Genomic DNA, 20,180 nt, shown 5'->3' with positions numbered 1-20,180 from the left:
AAGATTATTTTTTAACTATTTATTGTAATAATATTTTTTTTAAACTAAGTAAATTGAAGAATATTATCCTTGTTGTTTAAAACACAAACATTTGATCATTGATATAGTGAGAGAATAAAAAATTTGATTGGCCAATGACACGTGGCATCCAACATGTATCCAGAAAGCTTCTATGACCCCTTTAATATATTTATATATTCAATAACAAAAATGCCATTATCTCCATCTCTCTTCCTCATCAAAGTTTTCTTCAATCTTCTCTTTCCCCCTAACTCTCCTCCTCCTCTTTTTTTTTTTTTTGAGAAAATATTTCTTTCAACTCAGACCCATTCTTTACAATCTGCATTAGACCCACTCAAACAACCCTTCATCACACATGATCGCCACTGCCTAAATAAGTTCCAGTTCACCAATCAATTAGTGACGCTACACTGACATCGACCTTTGGCTCAATAGACTTGCCGCTCGATTCTAGGGTGACAACATACTCTTGCCTTGTTTAGAGTCCCTTATCCCTCTTCGCGCATCGCATGTCATCACTTTGTTTATCAACTCTTTGTGCTTCGCATTTGGCTTTGTATAGCCCCAAATGTCTTCCTCATGAGCTTTTCGTGAACGACAGTGTCTTATTTGCCCAAACCTTGTCGTTCAAATTATGCCACAGCATCACCATCACGAGGCTACTCCCCAACATCTCGACAGCTGCCATGTTATTTTTGCTCTTCTTGATTAGGAGCTGAGAGAGAGGGTTGTAGGTGTAGGCAGGTTGAGTCTGGTTGCCATCATAGGTGTTGAAAGCTTATTTAAAGATGTTTCAATGGGTGAGGAATTGCATGATGCAATATAGCATGGAGGGGTTGTAGTTTAAGGCTGACAAGAGTTGGGAAAGCATCATAGGAGCGTGATGGCTTTTAGTGGCCTTTGTTATATCGAGTTTGATGGTGCATTTCACGACTGCCATCTTGACCGTGACATTCATTCATCTCGACTATTCATCACAAGTTCCCACCAAAAGCTATACTTCTTCTTCAACCATGCATGACCTTCATCTATTGTTGCAGCAAGTTGAAAATGTGGGAATGTGAAACTTGGAGCATGGCAGCAGTGTGAGAAGAGGAGGAGGAGGCACGGAGCCGTGATGTAGCACCAACAATGACAAGGAGAAGCATGAGCAAACGTCCAGTACCATTGACAACAAGGATGAGAGAGATCTTCAAATAGAAAAGTGCATTCTCAAAAAAATGGGTCCTAATAGTTTTACTTAACGAAAGTTTATGTTTTTAAACAACGGGAGCAACATTGCTCCTTCGCAAATAGTTTAAAGATAAAATTACACCTTAACTCTTTGAAAAATCTCATCTCATTAGTATTTTGAGTTTATAATTTTTTTAATAAATAGTTTATCATTAGTGCAGATTTAATTTGAATAGTCAAATTTAACATCAAATTAAAATATTTATAATTTTTATAAATTGACCATCTAGATATGTTTTGGGTAATTTAAATTTAATACAATTTTTTTGTAATTTTTATAATTTTAATTTTAATAAATATAATATTAAAAATAAAGATAATATCCTAAGCCACTCATTTAAAATAATAATAATATATAAATGACTTAATGTTATTTTATTTTAGTGATATAAAAATAACAAAAACTTTTAAATATATTTAAAAATTCAACATTTACCTTCTATATTTATAATAACAGTATTTAGTTACTTTTTCCCCCCTTCCTCCTTTTGTTTTGCTTCTTTTTATATGGATTGTTCCATATCTAATGTGATTTTACCAGAACAAAGAAATGTTGGTTCCCGCTGGGAAGATATAACTTTAAGTAGAGGTCAAGCTTCGATCGTAGCCTTTCTGGTGGATGCTCGGAAATCATAATGGCAAAACGAGAGCTTTCCACCATGCGAGAGGAGAGAAATCGAAGAAAAAGAGGATGAAGGAAAACCTAATGGCAATGTTTTTGGTAAAATAAGTACATAATGGAAGGTGATCCCCATCCAGGAGCAGTAGTTAAAGATACTGATAGATTGAATGAAGAAGAAGCAAGGCTCCCTCAGCCAGCAGCTGAAACATTTATTTCCAGGGATCAAAGTGTAAATATTTCTACTTGTGAAAATGGAGCTTCAGATTGTCCAAACCATAGTTAATGGCGACCCTCAAAAGGAAACGGCCTTAAGTAATGTCTGAAGCACAGTGTCTAAATAAATCACCCAAGAATGATAAAGGCGATTGTCATGGATCGCCAGAAAACAGTTTGGGGTCTTTCAAAAAACCCTTGATTGTTAGGTCAGTGTGATCATGCTTAACTGAGTTCTCTTCCACGTCCAAGGGGCAAAAACAAAAAAGTTAAGGCACAAATCTACCTGTTCGCCTGGTATCTTTAAATGCAAAGGTGCAAAAGCAAAACTATCATGTTCATAAATGCATGTAATGCTTTCAAGTTTTGAAGAAATAGAGTTAGAGTTATTTTAATTTGGACCATCATGATTTAGAACTGTCTTCTGTTTTGTTTTGTTAATCGGTTTGGTTGAATGATAGATAGTTTTATAAAAAAAAAATATTCATATTTGATGTTTATTTTCATTTCCAATTAATCAATATATTATATGATTTTTTTTAAATTTTATTTTGATCTATTAACTTTTTTTGGTTGAATACTTGAACTATTTTTAGAACTTTTTATATCTCACCTCGCCCTTATTTTGATCTATTAATGTAATGAAACGTTTTATAGTTTTAAATTAAATATTTCTAGTGGTCTTGAAAAAACGAGGAGTAATGCACATTTTTTATACTATATTTTTCTTCGAGCAACATTAAGTACCTTATACTAATAAATAAAATATTTTTTAAATTATTTTTTAGAGGAGTAAAAGACTCCTCTGTTAGTGATATATTAATGAAAGAAGATTTTTGCTCATCTTAAAAATAGTTTAGAGGAAAAAACACCCTATTTTTTACTATAGAGTGCTCAACACTCTTAAAAAAAAAGTATAAAATTAGAAATATATTTTAATCCAAAAAAAAAGGTAATTCAACGGGTCATGAATAATGATCAAACAAAAACATAATAAACGTAGACGAGTGAATGAGTGCAATTGTCATATTTTTATTGGATACACGTGTTTTACTTTAATTATAAAATTTGGATGCCTTTCTTCTTTATCACTCACTATAAATTTTCTAATGAGAGTACATGTGTATAGCCTCTGGTAAACATAAGACAAGTAGATCCTTTCATTAAAATTGACGATATTTGCAAATAAAAAACAGCATTTAGATTTTTTTCCTTAAAACCCTGGTCATGTTTAGAAATTATAAAAGATATTAAGTCTCATCTGGTACGTGGAATAATTTTTGATGGGGCCAAAAAACATAAGATTTTAATATGTTTGATATGTGAATGAAACGGTGATACAATTTTTATTCAATATTGATAAGTGTATTGTCAAAGTACATTTTTGGGTATGAAAAGTACAAAAAATATTAGGCCTTGTTTGGTATATTTTTGATAAAGTATGATGCTTGAAACTTTTTAAAATTTTTAAATTTAAAATTCAAAATTGTGAATTAATTGAAAAATTACAACAATAGATGAGATAATGGGAAAAAATATACAAGAATGAGAGCGAGATTTTTTTCCCCTAGCCAATAAGGAATGAGGTAGAGTGGTTTCTAAGATTTTTAGAGATAAATATTTTTATTATTTTTTAAAAACTAATGCTAACGTGATTGTAAAGAATTGCAACATTATATTCCTGAAATTGCATGCCTGTCAAACAAAAAATGATGTTTGCAGGTCTACTTGCATACCCACACTCTACTTATCAAAATAAGAGAAAAAATTGACCTATTTTTTATTTTTATTTATGTATATTATTTTCAAATAAATACATTTCATTTCATTAATCATCTTTCTCTAAATCAAAATATTCTAATACTCTTCCACATTTATCCCAACTTTTCTGTCCAATTTTTTTTTTTTTTTAGTCAGTCCTTTCATAAATTCGATCAACCTATTAATCACGTGTCATGTTGCAACTTGGTTAAAATTGCTTTGAATCCTTGTTAGCTTCACAAGTTTGGTGAATCAAGACGTCTCGTTTCTTAATTTATGAATAGTCAATTTTTTTTATATCTTTTATATTTCTATCATAGATTAAGTTCTTTCTTTTTTTTTTAACTTAAATTACATTCTTTATCAATATTTTTTTATTTTTTATACGCTGCAATCGTTATCTCATTTTCTTATACCAATCTTTATGAACAATTATCTATATATATATATATATATATATTAGTAGGGATAATGAAATTGCAATTATTTGGTCCCTCAATTAATTTTTATTGATTCAAGAAAAAATGAAAAAAAATTCATTTAAATTATATAACTAGCATATTAGTCCCACTAAATGGCATAATTTTCCTGAAGTTTCATGAGATTTTTTTGTTATTAGGATAATAAAGAAAATGACCAAATGGCCCTCAAAAAATTAAAAATTCTTAGAGTTGTAAATGACTATTAAATTGTTATAAATTTAAAAATAAAAGTTGTTAATATAGGAATAAAAGTTATGAATGAAAAGTTATAAATTTTTAACACTTAATGTATATCAGAACCTGCATATGAGAAATTGCAAATGACTATTAAATTATTGTAAATTTAGAAATAAAAGTTGTTAATAGAGGAACAAAAGTTTAAATAAAAAGTTACAAATTTTCAACACTTAATATGCATCAAGACTTGCAAATGCGGAGTTACAAATGACTATTGAATTATTATGAATTTAAAAATAAAAATTGTTAATATAGGAACAAAAGTTGTATTATAAATTTTCAACACCTGATGCATATCAAAACTTATACTACAAATCAGGACTTGCAAATAGTTATTAAATTGTTACAAATTTAGAAATAAAAGTTATTAATATATAAATAAAAGTATGAATGAAAAATTATGAATTTTTTTTATAAATAAGGGTAAAAGTGTCATTTTCTATAATTTTCTAATGACAGAAACATCCCTTGAGACTTCAGAAAAATTATATCATTTTATGAGATCAATCTGTCATTTACATAATTTAAATAGATTTTTTTATCATTTTTCCTTGATTCAATCTTTTATATTTTCTTAAATTACTATGTGAGTCCATTAAATTTAAAAATGTAAATTAATTCTCAAAATAATCTAATATGTAAAATATATTAATGACTTGACATATATATTTAGCTAAATAAAAACAAATTAATCTTAAATTAATTTTTTTTTTCATATAATCTATTATACTGTGTTTTGTTCTCTTGTTTGTTTTTAAAAATTTCATAATCTATTTTTTATTTAAATAATTATTTTTTTGTTTAAAAATGTAAAATATTTTTAATTAAATATCACCCTTAATAAAATAATTACATACTTATCAATTAATCATATCTTTTTATATTTAATCCTATTAAACACCCTACAATAAATATAAAATCACTATCAATAGAAACACTTTTGAAAAGAAGTAATGATTATACCTTGAAAGACTAAAAATATCTTATATTTTTGAACATCTAACCCCTTAAAAATGCCTTATATTTTTTAACAAAGAGAGTATATTTTTTATTAATTTACATGACTGACATTAATATTATATTATCCATGTCAAAAAATTTTAATGTGTAATCACCTTTTTAAATAATAAGAACCAAATCAATAATTGAAATAAAATTAAGAAAATTAAATTAATAAAAATTAAATTTAAAAAATTAAATTGATAGTTGAGATAAATTTAAGGGACTAAAAATTGTATTATCCTTACATATTAAGATAATATATGATCATATATAAGTAAATATAAATAAGACAGAAAGATAAGAGAATTATAAAAAAATTATATATATAACTGAAGTATATCTTTTATGTATAAATAAATATTTATTTACAAATATATAAGTATATATAAAACAATCTCGACCGTTGGAATAAGAAGTTTGGTTTAATTCCATCCATGGCTTTGGGAAGGAGAATCGGCGACGTAATTTTGGAGAAAATATTCTCCCGCCCTTTTGTTTCGGAGAGAAGAAGGATCAAAGCCAGCCTTTGCGCAGAGCAGTGAGCAATGAATGCCTCTCTCTAAAGTCTCAAATCTCTCTCAACATGGACGCGCCACAAGATTCCAACCCCTTTCCCTATCCTTTCTCTAACTTTGAGGTCAGGTTCATCAAACCCTTATTTTCTCTGTTCTCTGAGTTCATGCATTCAAAAATTTGTGTTTTGGCTGTGGGTTTGAAAAGAAACTTGCTTTCTTTATCATCTGTGGTCTTTTAAACCTTAATCATCAACAACTCACGTTCTGGTCCTTTATTAAGGCTTCTGCAATATGATGTTTTGGAGATCACTTTCCGTTCTTTTACAGGTTCAATCCTTTGGACTTCTCCAATATTATATTGGTCGCGATCGGTGCTTCAGTCTTTTCTTTTGTCTTCTTCTTCTTCTTCTTCTTCTTCTTCTTTATCCGTGGTACCAATAGGGTTAAAAACAAAGAATTTTCAATAACCGCTTAAATATCTGTAAGGATCAAACGCACATTATGAAACAGTGTGCAATCAATATCAAACTCTTACCAGTGGTGGACCTATCAGGGGTCCTTTCATAGTAGTATAGTGTCAGGGGGGAGGAGGAGGAGGAGAGGGTGACAGTGGTGAGAGAGAGAGAGAGAGAGAGTCGCCAGGGAGGAAGTAGATGAAGGTGAGAAGTTGAGAGAGAGAAGAGAGGGTAACGATGGTGAAATGATGATCGCCGAGAAAGAAGACAGAGGGCCAGTAATGAAGTTGATATTGGGATGTGAGGAGGAATTGAGATTTGGAATTTATTTTTTTATCATTTTATTTGTTGTATATTTTCAATATTAATTTACCGGGTACTTGGATTAACTAGTTAGGTTAAGGGATCCTCTTAACTTCAGGTTTTGAGTTCGAACCCATTGAATTTTCATCCTAAAAAAAGTCTTCACAAGCTACTAATCAAAGACTTAGAATAGCGTAGCTAAAGAATTGATACAACACACACACACAAAAATATTATATTTTTAAAGTTTTGTTGACATTATAAGTAATTATATACAATTTATCATCTAATATTTTCTAATTTATATATTCCTTGTTATAATAAATATTTAAAAATTCTATTAATTATGTATAATATTAATTTTTGGAAAATTGGCCCCCCAAGCTTTTGAGGCAGGTTCTGCCACTGCTCTTCCCTCAGCCTCTCCAGCCTTCCGCATTTGGATTCGCCAAGCATTACAGTGCTGTAGGGAGAGTTAGAAGCTCCACACACTGCTTATATTAATTAGATTGGAAAGCAATTTGGGTATGTATTTCTGTCAGCTCAATCCAGGAATGTAAGCTCTGCCAAGCTATCACCACTAGTGTTGGAGCCAAATTTAAGAATGAGATGGCCAATATTCAAAAGGACATGTAGTATAAAATTTACACAAATTATAGGCTCATTAACAATCTCCAAGCGGATAGGATTATTTCAGTGGGAATTAGAACACTTGGAAAGGAACTGCAACATTTTGATGCTATGGTTTTGCAATATTCTTGTTGTTAGTGGAAGCATACAGGACTCTTATGGTCACTTCATTTTTTATATTTTATAACGATATGGAGCTTGTTGCTTAATCTCAAAGACCTGAAAGGAACCAGTCTCGACCGACATAAAATTTGTGTGTTTTTGCTCTAGGTTTGAAAAGAACCTTGCTTTCTTTGTTATCTATGGATTTCTTTTTTAAATCATAATCATCAATAACTCACGTTCTCGTCCTGTACTTAGGCTTTGCAGTATTATGTTTTGGAGACCACTTTCCTTTTTTTTATCCTTTAGGCTTTCCAATATTATGTTGGTTGCTATTGGCGCTTCAGTCTTTCCTTTTGTCTTCATGTTTTTTCTTGTTGGGCAAATTCAGTAAACGATGATGTTGAATCTCGGGTACATGGCTTCATGCATCCTTTTATTATTTGAGTTTGATGATATTTCTAAGTCCCTATGTGTGCAGGATTCATCTGTATTCAACTATATGAATGGACTTTCTCCAATAAAACTAGACAAGCCTGTTCACCATCCTCAGGAATCAAGCTCTCTCAGATTTTGGTCCCCACCATCTGTTTTCACATCACCTCATTTCTCTTGTCGCAAGAAGGAATGTAGAATCCTCCAGAGGTAATTGTGATTTTTCCTCTGTTCATTGCTATTGTACGTCCTTGTCAGTGAGTTCCAAACTCACATGCTTCTGTATAGATTCTCATGTGGTTGTGACTCAACTCTAATAGTTAGCTCTACTTCATTTATAGCCATAGTCCTTTGGAGGCACCAAAACCATATGTTTCATCGGAACATGGGATCAAAATCAGTTCGGGTGAAGCTGCTCTTTCATACGCAAATCATGCACACCATAACTTAGGTGGGCTATTGGAAAATACTGATCAAGGGAATTCCATGAGAAATGTTTTGGTTGAGCAATTGAGCCCAAAATGCACACTTGACATACCACAAACCTCAATATATGGTTGTGGTGGTAGCTCTGGGTATGACGAGGCAATGTCTATTGTTGGACTATTTAGACCTGTACTGGAAAATGAAGGGCGAAGATATGATTGGGAGAGTCTAATTCGCAATGAAACATATGCTCTTGGTGAGGGTCTAATGCAGACGTCATTGAATCCCACAATTACACCTGTCAATTTTATGCCTCAATTACCCCAAAATACCTTCAGTAACTTGCATATTGTTGACTCACCGCATGAAGCAGTCACAAGAACCGAGCAGATGCAGAATGGTCTTTCCAATTTTGTTATGATGCCTAGCAACCTCAATGAGAGAATGGATAATGAGGTGAGAAAGTGAACTATGCGTATTATCTTTTGAGCATGCAGTTACATCTTTTGCCTTTTCAATGCATAGATAGTGGATATTTTAACTATGCTTGTTTTGTAAGTAACTATCAATTTCATATTCCATGAGTAGCATTTTTTACTATTTGATGATAACTTGATCCCACTAGATAATGTCTCCATTTTTTGAGCCTGATTGTCAATATATTCATCTTTTTGTATTTAGCTAGCATTTTTTATTCTTGCAAAATATTTGCTATTGTTTGTAATTTATTATTATGCCAATACTATGGCATACCAAACTAAAGATGGCACATTATGGTTTTAAAAATAAACTTTAGCTTTATTTTAATTCCATAGCATAACAGGTCACTAGTTTACATGTCAGTTGATTTATTTTTTTTCATCCTTTGTCTCTGATTTACTAATGGTGAGACTTGCAATTTTTTTCTTGTTTCCATTTTTTGTGTTGAATGAATCAGTCACCCTAAAAAGCATTTTTGTCTTTTGTGTTCAGCAAATTTCTGTAACACATCACTCTATGGTGGAGCATTACATAGATTTTGGCATGGCTAGGATGCAGAGGAAGGACTTTGATGGTGGCTACAATAGGAAAAGGCAAGTGTCACTATTATTAATTAGACATGCTTCTTCTCAATAATTTCCATGCCATTATTTCTGATCCCAAGTTGAGCTTGTAGGCGAAAGTCAGAGCCTGCTGTTGTAGGTGAAGGTTGCAAGCGCTGCAAATGTAGGAGTGCAAAGTGTTTGAAGCTGTAAGTTTAGAAGCGCTCATTTTTTGTCTTGTACCATTGATTATTTATAGGTAGTTCAATACCTTTTTTATTGACTCTTCTTTTCTTTCCTTTTGGTTTCCTTGTATCAGTTATTGTGAGTGCTTTGCTTCAAGTGTCTACTGCATGGGAGCTTGTTCCTGTAAGAACTGCTCTAACAAGCCAATTAATGAAGACACTGTGCTTTCAGCTCGCCAGGAGATTCAATCTCGTAACCCTCATGCATTTGCTCCCAAAGTCATCAAAGTGCTGATTCTCTATCTGAAACTGGGGTTAGAATTAAACTAAATTATGCTCATCACTGCGATGAATCACCTGTGACATTTTATTTCTCTCTCTTTCTCTCTCTTTGTTTTATGCAGGTTGACCCCAACATAGCTCCAGCTTCAACACGACACAGGAGAGGATGCAATTGCAAGAAATCTAGGTGCCAGAAGAAATATTGTGAATGTTATCAGGTTTTTAATTTTGCTGAATCCCGCATGCTTCTAAATTCTGTTATCGTATGAACTATTGATTGTTGTTTCCTTTTGAAGAATGGAGTTGGTTGCTCCCATAGATGTAGATGTGGAGGATGCAAGAATACATATGGGAGAAATTATAGTAAGTCTCTCAAAATCTTTCTATATGATATTATTCCTTCTCAGAGTTTGATGCCATCTCTCTTATTCAGGTTCTTCTGAATTAAGAATAGGAACTGAAACAGAAAGAAACGAGCGCTGTGAAGTGCTTATGGCAGAAAAAGTTTCACAGATAACTGAAACTCTGAATAATGAAGGCCATCCAGATTCTGCTACTCCTTTCCCAACACCTTCATGGCCTTGCAGGTTTGCTAAAGCAGACTTATAAAAATTCAACTTTTAAATTGTAGAACCAAGGTTTTCTTATCTGTCATGGTTGATTTTTATGAAGCAAATCAATGGCTCCATCACTGCGTGGTCCATCAAGGAGAAAACCTCCAAGTAATTTCATCAATCAATTGATTATGGATTTCATGCAAACCAAAGACCTGGTAAAAAAGTTATTGTCCATAGTCAACCGAAGTTTGAATATAACTTCCAAAGCATGCCAGAGCTGGAAATACCAGATATTCACCAAGGTGGTGATGGCTCTTCTGTCACATGCATCAACATGATGCCTAGTAATGTCAATTTGATGCCTTCATTTCCTTTTCCCAACCCTTACCAATAGATAATCCCTTTTTGCCCTTTGATTTCTATTCATTTGCACTGGATGTGTGTGTGGGGTTACATGGGAGGATTTGAACTAGGTTATTATTCTATTAGTCATGCCTCAGGCCACCCTTACCACATGGGCCAATGTCAGGTGCCATTGGAAATAATGTTTTAGCTGTAATTATTGCCATTTTTAGCCTTTTCCATTTCTCTAATTTATTTAGATCTTGGAGAATTGGCCTTAGATGACTTCTAGCTAGGTTAAGATGAGATATATCTCTCTTGACAATAAAGTCTATGTTTAAATTTTTTTATTTCTAATAAATTAGCTCTGAGGAATGAATCTTTTGAAATTGAGAATTTGTGAATTTTAATAAACTTTGTTTTTCCAAAGAATAGAGAAGAGATTTTATATTTTATAAAGAACTAGTATGTGACTAGTGTAATGTAAGGGGTGTGAAAAAAAAAAAAATTAAATAAATAATAATGCTTAATAATTATTTATAATAAACTCTTATTTGGTGAAAATAAATTTTCTAATGCTAGCTATTGACATTTGCAAGGCAACACTAATTCCAAACTAAAATTTATAAATATTACAATAATGCTTCTTATTAAATTTTAAATAAAATAATTTGTGATGCACATGATATTTTTAAGTATATTTTTTGTAATCGTAATTATGATTCAATTAAGATCAATTAAATTTTAAAGTAATTTTTAAAATAAGTTTAAAATGATAAGCCAATAATTAATCTTGTTTTAATTGAAAAAAGTTGAAAATGGTTCAAATTAATTTACACTAAAAAATAATTTTACATCAATTTTTTTCATTGCATGTTATCAATGATTACTATAACTTATTCATTTAAAAGGAATTTGCTTTAAATGAAAAAAGAATGACTATAAGATCCAAAAGATCATAGTCCTCAAAAAATAATTTAAAAACCTTGAATTTTTATTAATTTGAAAACATTCAACTATTGTTATATGTTTTATACCAAGTTATTACTTTATTTCTAACATTGACTTCTTATTTATGATACATTGGACAATTAAGAGTATTGGAATTGATTAATTAATATCTATAAAGTGGCATACCATGACGAGAGATGTCAAATGTCAACCAAAGCCAAGTTATATTCACACAATTTGAAGCATGTAAAATACATTTCTTTCATAACGTGTTCTTTTCAACTACATATAATAAAAACATGTGCTTAAATGACATTCAATGGCAAAAATAAAAAAGGAGTATCACCTAATTTCCTCACACTTATTTTGGAAATTATATAATCACAATAATTTAGCCACAAAAATGCACAAAAGAGAAGAAAATTATAATGTTTTTAATTAAAATGACTTAGTTATCATGAATGAGAGATAAGATATTACTAGATTGGAGAATAGAGCTCATTATGGAGGCTTAAGTGGATCTAGGATTGTCATTTGGATTTTTCATTGTTGTCAAAGTAATCAAGAACAGCTTTGCCAAAGCCTTTGATCAAACACCAATATGTTAATTTTGCATGAATGCATTTGAACATGAGTGAGCACTCTAAAAAAAGAAAAGAATTATGAATATGAAGTCATAATGGTGAAAAGTTTTTAGGAGTTTTAAAGTTTAGCTTTGAATTTAAGTCACAAGTGGAGGTGGGAAAAGTGGGGAAAATATAGAGGGGGTGGGTTACTAGAAAATCTTTGATTAAGTTTCAGTTTTTCACTCTCCCTAAGTTTTCACTTTCCTTTCATTTAAAAATTGGATGCAAATAGTTTACTTATTATTTTAAATTAGAATTTGAAATTATGAGTAAGTTAATGAGAAGTTGAGATAGTGGAGAGATATTTGAGGTAAGATAGTTTTATTCATTTTTAAAAATTAAAAAATAAATGAACAAAAATATAATTAAAGACATATGCCATCATTGCAAATGCTACTTGCAATGCATAATTTTCTTATTATTTTTGAATTAGAAATTTGAAATTATAAATAAACAAGTTAATGAAAAGTTGGGATAATGTAGATATATTTGGAAAGTGAGATAGTTTTATTTATTTTTAAAAATTAGAAAATAATCAAGGACAAATGGCATCATCAGCTTGTGGTACATAGTTTTCTTATTATTTTTTAAATTAGAGACTATGAAGTATAAATAAATAAGTTAACAAAAAGTTGGGATAATTTTTTCATTATTTTTAAATTAGAATTTTAAATTTTCTTTATCATTTTAAATTACAATTTTGAAATTATAAATATGTAAATGGGAAGTTGAGATAATGGGAAAAATGTTTAGAGGTAAGAAAGTTTTATTTATTTTAAAAATTTAAAATTTAAAAATAAATAAAACAAAACAAAGTTAGGGACACATATCATTGTCAAATGTTGCTTGTGATTTTACTTTTTTAAAAGTTGAGATAATGGAGAGATATCTAAAAGTAAGATAATTTTATTTATTTTTAAAAATTAAAAATTAAAATTAAAATATAAATAGAGTAAAACAAAATCAAGAACACGTGTATTCATAAGATGTTGCTTACAGTTATATTTTTTTTAGGAAATTGAGATAATAGAAAAATATTTGAAGGGAAGGTAATTTTATTTATTTTTAAAAATTAAAATTAAAATATAAATAGATCAAATCAGATACATGTGTCTTTGTGCTTGCTATTATGTCTTCTTAGAAAGTTGAGAAAGTTGAGATAACAAGAAAATATAAATATTTGAAGGTAAAATAATTTTATTTATTTTAAAAAATTAAAAAATAAATAAAGCAAAACATACGTCATATGCTGTTTACAGTTCTATGTTTACGTGTGTATGTATGTGTGTGTGTGTATATATATATATATAATAAAATGGAGAAATATCAACAAAGAAAATTTTCATAAAAATTCAAGGATCTCAACTTTAGAGGGTTTGTTTCCTTATCAGTGTGTTCCCGTATCGTTGTTCCTACTTATAAGTTATAAGTTGTTCCTATTTTTTGTTCGATCATATTTCAGTTTTCAGTTTTGATAAGTTTGTATTAGGCCCAAAAAAAAAAAACTAGACTGCATTAATTGGGCTTCCCTCCAAGTCATGACAGCCCAGGCCCGGAGATAAGTCCAATATTTTATGCAGAAAACAATGGCCGCATATAACTCTCATATTCTAGCAGCAAGCTTTTCTATTTAGTTTCCAGCTTTTTTTTTTTTTTGTCCTGAACTCTTTTAAGATCACCAGACCACTAACACCCTACATTATACATAAATTAATATATATCGTAAAAATGTTAATAAGTAATTCAATCACGAGCAACACATAATATTATAGAGGTTTTCTTGATGAGTCACAAGAGTGCACGTGGGACGTGGATGACGACCTGAGGGAAAGAAAAGAATGGCAAGGACAAATAATCAAGGAAAAGTGAGATAGTTTTATTTATTTTTAAAAATTAGAAAATAATCAAGGACAAATGGCATCATCAGCTTGTGGTACATAGTTTTCTTATTATTTTTTAAATTAGAGACTATGAAGTATAAATAAATAAGTTAACAAAAAGTTGGGATAATTTTTTCATTATTTTAAATTAGAATTTAAATTTTCTTTATCATTTTAAATTACAATTTTGAAATTATAATGTAAAGGGAAGTTGAGATAATGGGAAAAATGTTTAGAGGTAAGAAAGTTTTATTTATTTAAAAATTTAAAATTTAAAAATAAATAAAACAAAACAAAGTTAGGGACACATATCATTGTCAAATGTTGCTTGTGATTTTACTTTTTTTAAAAGTTGAGATAATGGAGAGTATCTAAAAGTAAGATATTTATTTATTTTTAAAATTAAAAATTAAAATTAAAATATAAATAGAGTAAAACAAAATCAAGAAAACGTGTATTCATAAGATGTTGCTTACAGTTATATTTTTTTTTAGGAAATTGAGATAATAGAAAAATATTTGAAGGGAAGGTAATTTTTATTTATTTTTAAAAATTAAAATTAAAATATAAATAGATCAAATCAGATACATTGTCTTTGTGCTTGCTATTATGTCTTCTTAGAAGTTGAGAAAGTGAGATAACAAGAAAAATAAAAATATTTGAAGGTAAAATAATTTTATTTATTTTAAAAATTAAAAAATAAATAAAGCAAACATACGTCATATGCTGTTTACAGTTCTATGTTTACGTGTGTGTCTGTATGTTGTGTGTGTGTGTATATATATATATATATAATAAAATGGAGAAATATATCACAAAGAAAATTTTCATAAAAATTCAAGGATCTCAACTTTAGAGGGTTTGTTTCCTTATCAGTGTGTTCCCGTATCGTTGTTCCTACTTATAATTATAAGTTGTTCCTATTTTTTTGTTCGATCATATTTCAGTTTCAGTTTTGATAAGTTGTATTAGGCCCAAAAAAAAAAAAACTAGACTGCATTAATTGGGCTTCCCTCCAAGTCATGACAGCCCAGGCCCGGAGATAAGTCCAATATTTTATGCAGACCAATGGCCGCATATACTCTCATATTCTAGCAGCAAGCTTTCTATTTAGTTTCCAGCTTTTTTTTTTTTTTTCCTGAACTCTTTTAAGATCACCAGACCACTAAAACACCCTACATTATACATAATATATCTAAATCGTAAACTGTTAATAAGTAATTCAATCACGAGCACACATAATATTATAGAGGGGGTTTTCTTGATGAGTCACAAGAGTGCACGTGGGACGTGGATGACGACCTGAGGGAAAGAAAAAAGAACTATAAGTACAGCTTTTTGTTTTTACCGTTACGATGTGGGAGCGAATCTCAATTGCAGTGTTGAAAAATGTTGGCCTTTTAGGCTTGTGAACTTTTGGGACGAAAAGTGATGAGAATAGTTTTTTTTTTTTTTTCCCTCAGGTCACGCAAGTTTTGAGAATCTTGGGTGGGGGAAATAGTAACAGGCCACAAAGGAACGAAAACACAATCTCAAGATGTCATCTTTTTAGAATTGAATGGGACCATATTCAGCATAATCAAATTTCACAACTTGCTAACCAAAAAAAAAAAAATTCACAACTTGCCCTTCCTCCAATATTTATTTCCAAAACCTACTATTGTTCTTCTTTTTGGTTGGTGTGCTCCTTGGCACGCGCTTTACTTTTCAGACAGGTAGATAACTTAACTCTCCCTCCCTCCCCTCTCTAGATATGTATCATTTTATAATATACATAGAGGAAAATACAATCATATATTATTATATTTTGATTGTGCTTTGTTTTTTTTTTCATCCTTATAGTTTTATTTTTTTTATATTCACAATTCCTTTAATTTGATTAGCCTACAATCCTAGTCTATTTAATTTTAAAAATACACAAGAAAATCGTGAGCTAATTTTGTTGTAACTCTACTAATCTCTTTGTTAATGTGGGAATAAATTGACAAAATGTGATTAAAGATGAAAGGTAATGCAGGAAAAAACCTTTCTTTTACATCTGGCTTAAACAAAATGTAGGAAATTTATGCAGCGTTAGCAAAGAGATTAATAGAGTTAAATACACAGAAGCAAAATTAACTTTGTCATAGTGCCATGATCCTTATATGCATTTTTAAAACCACAAAAATTAATATTACGGATACTGGAACAACAAAAAAAATTATACAAACTAAAAACAAAATGCAATAAAAAAAACAGAGATCTACTATTTTATATTGTGTGTGAGAGAATATATATATATATATATATATATATGAGTTGAGGTAGTGTATTTACCAATTTGAGAGAAAAAGGAGAGGGGGAAGGAAGTCGAGTAGAAGGAAAAATGGAAGAGAAGAGAGGATGTGGAGGGAGATCACATCATGAAGGTTGGTGAGTTTGTAGCCTCTCACCGGTTTATTCCTTTCCTTTCTTTCTATCTTCAAAGCATCGCTTCTGTTGTGCTGTTCACATCATCCCTCACTCTCTTTCGAATCCTCTTTTCCCTGTTTAAGTAATGTACCCTCGTGATCAATATTTTTTAACATATAAAATCTATTTTAAAAAATCCTCCCTATTCACACTCGCGTGACTCACATTAGTTTTTGTTTATTCTTCTTTGTTTCTTACATAAAGAATCCACATTAGTCAAGTATAACATATGCAGTAACAATAGTTTGATAAAATTGTAGGTTTTTAACATTATATAGTTGGAATAAAATAACCCTTTGAGAGAGCTAATGTTAATTTGAATTTGATTTTAGTACTTAAAAAATAAAGTCCATTTGACTTTTTATGGCTTTTAAATCTTGTAATTAAAAAAATAAAATTCTCATACCCACTTTAGGAAATGAAAACAAGGACATGTTTGAAGTTGTATGGAATTAGAAGTCCGAATTAACCATGTAATGATGATGATGATAGTACTCTGCCAACTCTGTGTCTCTTTTTGAAAGCAAATAGTGGTTGTGTTGTGTACTTCTCTCTCTACAATCGTTTCTATTTAAACATTCTCTTGAAAAGTGACACTCATGATCATTTCCCTTTTCTCTAGTTCTTAAATACACTGTCAATTTCTTACGTCTGAATTAATGCTTGAATCTAGTTATCATGAGAATTACCAATCACCAGTTCATGTGTGAGCAACGGTGGATTCCATCTCATCCAAAGTTTCTAGAGATGGTGGGTCATTGCTTAATTTAACGGAGCTTGATAACTTTTGGACTTTAATTTAGTGGGCATAAAAAATGAATGATAAGATATTACCAACAAAAGTTTATTACTAGTGAAAGAAGCTGGATTTGACTCAAGAATAATACCATAAGTTAGAATTAATGCATGTGCAAAGTACATACATACTCAATTGGAAAAGAGACCCTGTGATCTTTTTTGTAAGACATTACATTGATTATTTATTATAATTTTCTTAATTTACCCTTATTTGATGATGATGTAGAAAAGCCGGGAACTTTTTAAACAATTGTATTTAATACTGGCAAAGTAAGTCAGGATATATATATATATATATATATATATATATATATATATATATAGCTTTCCTTAGGTTAAGCTCACCATAAGCTCAGGTTTGGATTAACTCCAGGACTTGGTAAGAATTTCACACTTGGCAAACACTAGGCAATCATGTTATTTTAATGAGTTTTTAAATTGAATATTTAAAAAAAATAGTTATCCCAATGTAACTCCTTTTGATGTGAATTTGGAGAGTAATTTTATCACTTTATATGACATCGTTCAAATGAGAGAAGTTCAAATAAAAAGGAGATTAAAAAAAAAAAAAGGTAGATGGTATGCCATGTGACGATGTACGTGGCATCCCATACGGTAATTGTATTTCAATGACGGTACACAAAGCATTCAATGTCTAAGTGGCTTACATAGATGAAGATATAAGTCAAAGATCTTGTTTAGAAGACTCTCAATTAATTCATTTTATTTTTATTTCCAATGTGATTTTATTATTTAAAAGAGTCTTATAGGATTTAATGGATTACTAAGAAGGTTTAAAAGATCTTTTAGATACTTTGAATTATCCAAATGTTCTTCTAATTCTCTTCATAATTTATCTTCTTTAAATTAGGATAATGTTTAGATGTCAAATTAAATCACTTATTTTTATTTTATTATGTATTTTTTTAGTTGGGTGTGTATTGAGTGGGCCTTGTGTGCCCAACTATCTCAATTAGGGTTTTCAAAAATTTTTATTGAGGTTAGGATTATTCTTTGCCTATTTAAACTCATGTACTGTAAAATATTTTGGGAGAGAAGAGATAGAGAAAAATTGATTCATTTGCAAGTTGAATACTTGTGGGATTCATAGTTGAACACAAGGCTTTTATCAAGAGATTGATCTCCTCTTGAAATGTCATCCTTATAATTAGGGATCTAAGGACAAGTTTTCATAGGATTCTAATTCATTGATCACTATTTTTTTTTTTTTTTGGGTTCCAGCTTTTGTATGCAGGACTTTCGAATGTTTTATGAGGCCTTTAAATGAATTCTTAAAAAATCCACATCACATTTTCATAAGAAAAGAAGACACCCAATTACCTTCTCATTCTGTAACTTAAAATCACAATTCCTTTCAAACAAGTGTTTTGGTGCAACTAAACCTACAGGCCTGAGCTAATAAACAAGCAGTTGACAGAAATTAAAAAATATGTATAAAAATATATTAAAGTCTATATATATACATGTACACTATCTAAAAGAATTTTTTTAGCCCTTAGTATAAGTTACACAAAGTGTTATTAATTATTTTTTTTAATTTTATTCTTATTGTAAATTTAATTTTATAGCTGATCAAATACCGTATATCTCTCTTCCTATTTTTAATATAGTTAAATTTTTAAAAAAATCATTTTAATACATATAATGAGTTAATTGTCATTTCTCAATTTTATTAAAGTAGTTGAAAGTCCATTATGCAATAGGGATTTGAGAGGATTTGAATTCGGTGAATGGCATAAATTCACTCATTCAATTAATATTTAAATTATATTTATTAAATTTTTTAATATTTAAAAATTATCAAGATATATTTTTTAAAAATTTAAAACAATTCCTACAATCAAAATACTTCTCTCATATATTATTTTGTTTAAAAATTTTCAGATTTATTATTTTTTTAAATATCATATAATAAATTTTTTTTACAATCATTTGATTAAATTAAATTGTTATTGTATTATGTGAGTGGATTAAAGACATTCACACGTCCAAATCCAGGATAGGTACGTCCACGCACATGGAGTATAGTGTGATATATATATTTATGATGGGGTTGGGATGATAAAGGTTGAATGTTATTAATGGGATCAAGTTTCAAAACTACTCTCATGAAAGCTTAAGCTTGTTGACTATGAAGGCCGCTCACGTGGCTGATGGACCCATATTAAGGTTGTGCCTCCAATCCAAGGACTAGCTACCCCACCCGCCTCGCTTCGGTTTCTCCGTAGTCCGTACCCAATCCAATTTATAACTCAATTATTTTTTTAAATAGATACAAGATTTCAATGAGTTTAATTAAAAGATAGATAAATAAAATTAAAATTTTTAATTAAGAAAAGATATTAGAGGTCAAGATGAGAAAAAATAATTAATTTTTTTAACTCTATTCTTTCACGGTTTTAAATTGAATTTATGGATAATGATATTGAAGACCTTAAAAAAAAAATGATAACAATAACAGCCTATCAATTTTACATTGAATATTATATTGTGAAAATATAAATATGTTATAAACATCTGAACCTTTATTTTGTATTTTTCTAAGAAAATTCTAACAAAAAATATAAGTTAAGGTTCTGTTTTTATAATAATATATTCGTGTTTTTCACAATACAATATCATATGCAA

General features: G+C 29.7%; 1 pseudogene; it reads left to right on the top strand.

Moving 5' to 3' along the window:
* The first annotated feature begins 1,991 nt into the window (after positions 1–1,991).
* Positions 1,992–10,915, top strand: LOC129308834 (protein tesmin/TSO1-like CXC 2; annotated as a pseudogene).
* The last annotated feature ends 9,265 nt before the right edge of the window (positions 10,916–20,180 follow it).

This window comes from Prosopis cineraria, unplaced genomic scaffold (genome assembly GCF_029017545.1).
Source record: "Prosopis cineraria cultivar Desert tree isolate PC_DT_omini unplaced genomic scaffold, ASM2901754v1 PC4, whole genome shotgun sequence".
Taxonomy (NCBI): Eukaryota; Viridiplantae; Streptophyta; class Magnoliopsida; order Fabales; family Fabaceae; genus Prosopis; species Prosopis cineraria.
This window is presented reverse-complemented; position numbering and strand designations above follow the sequence as displayed.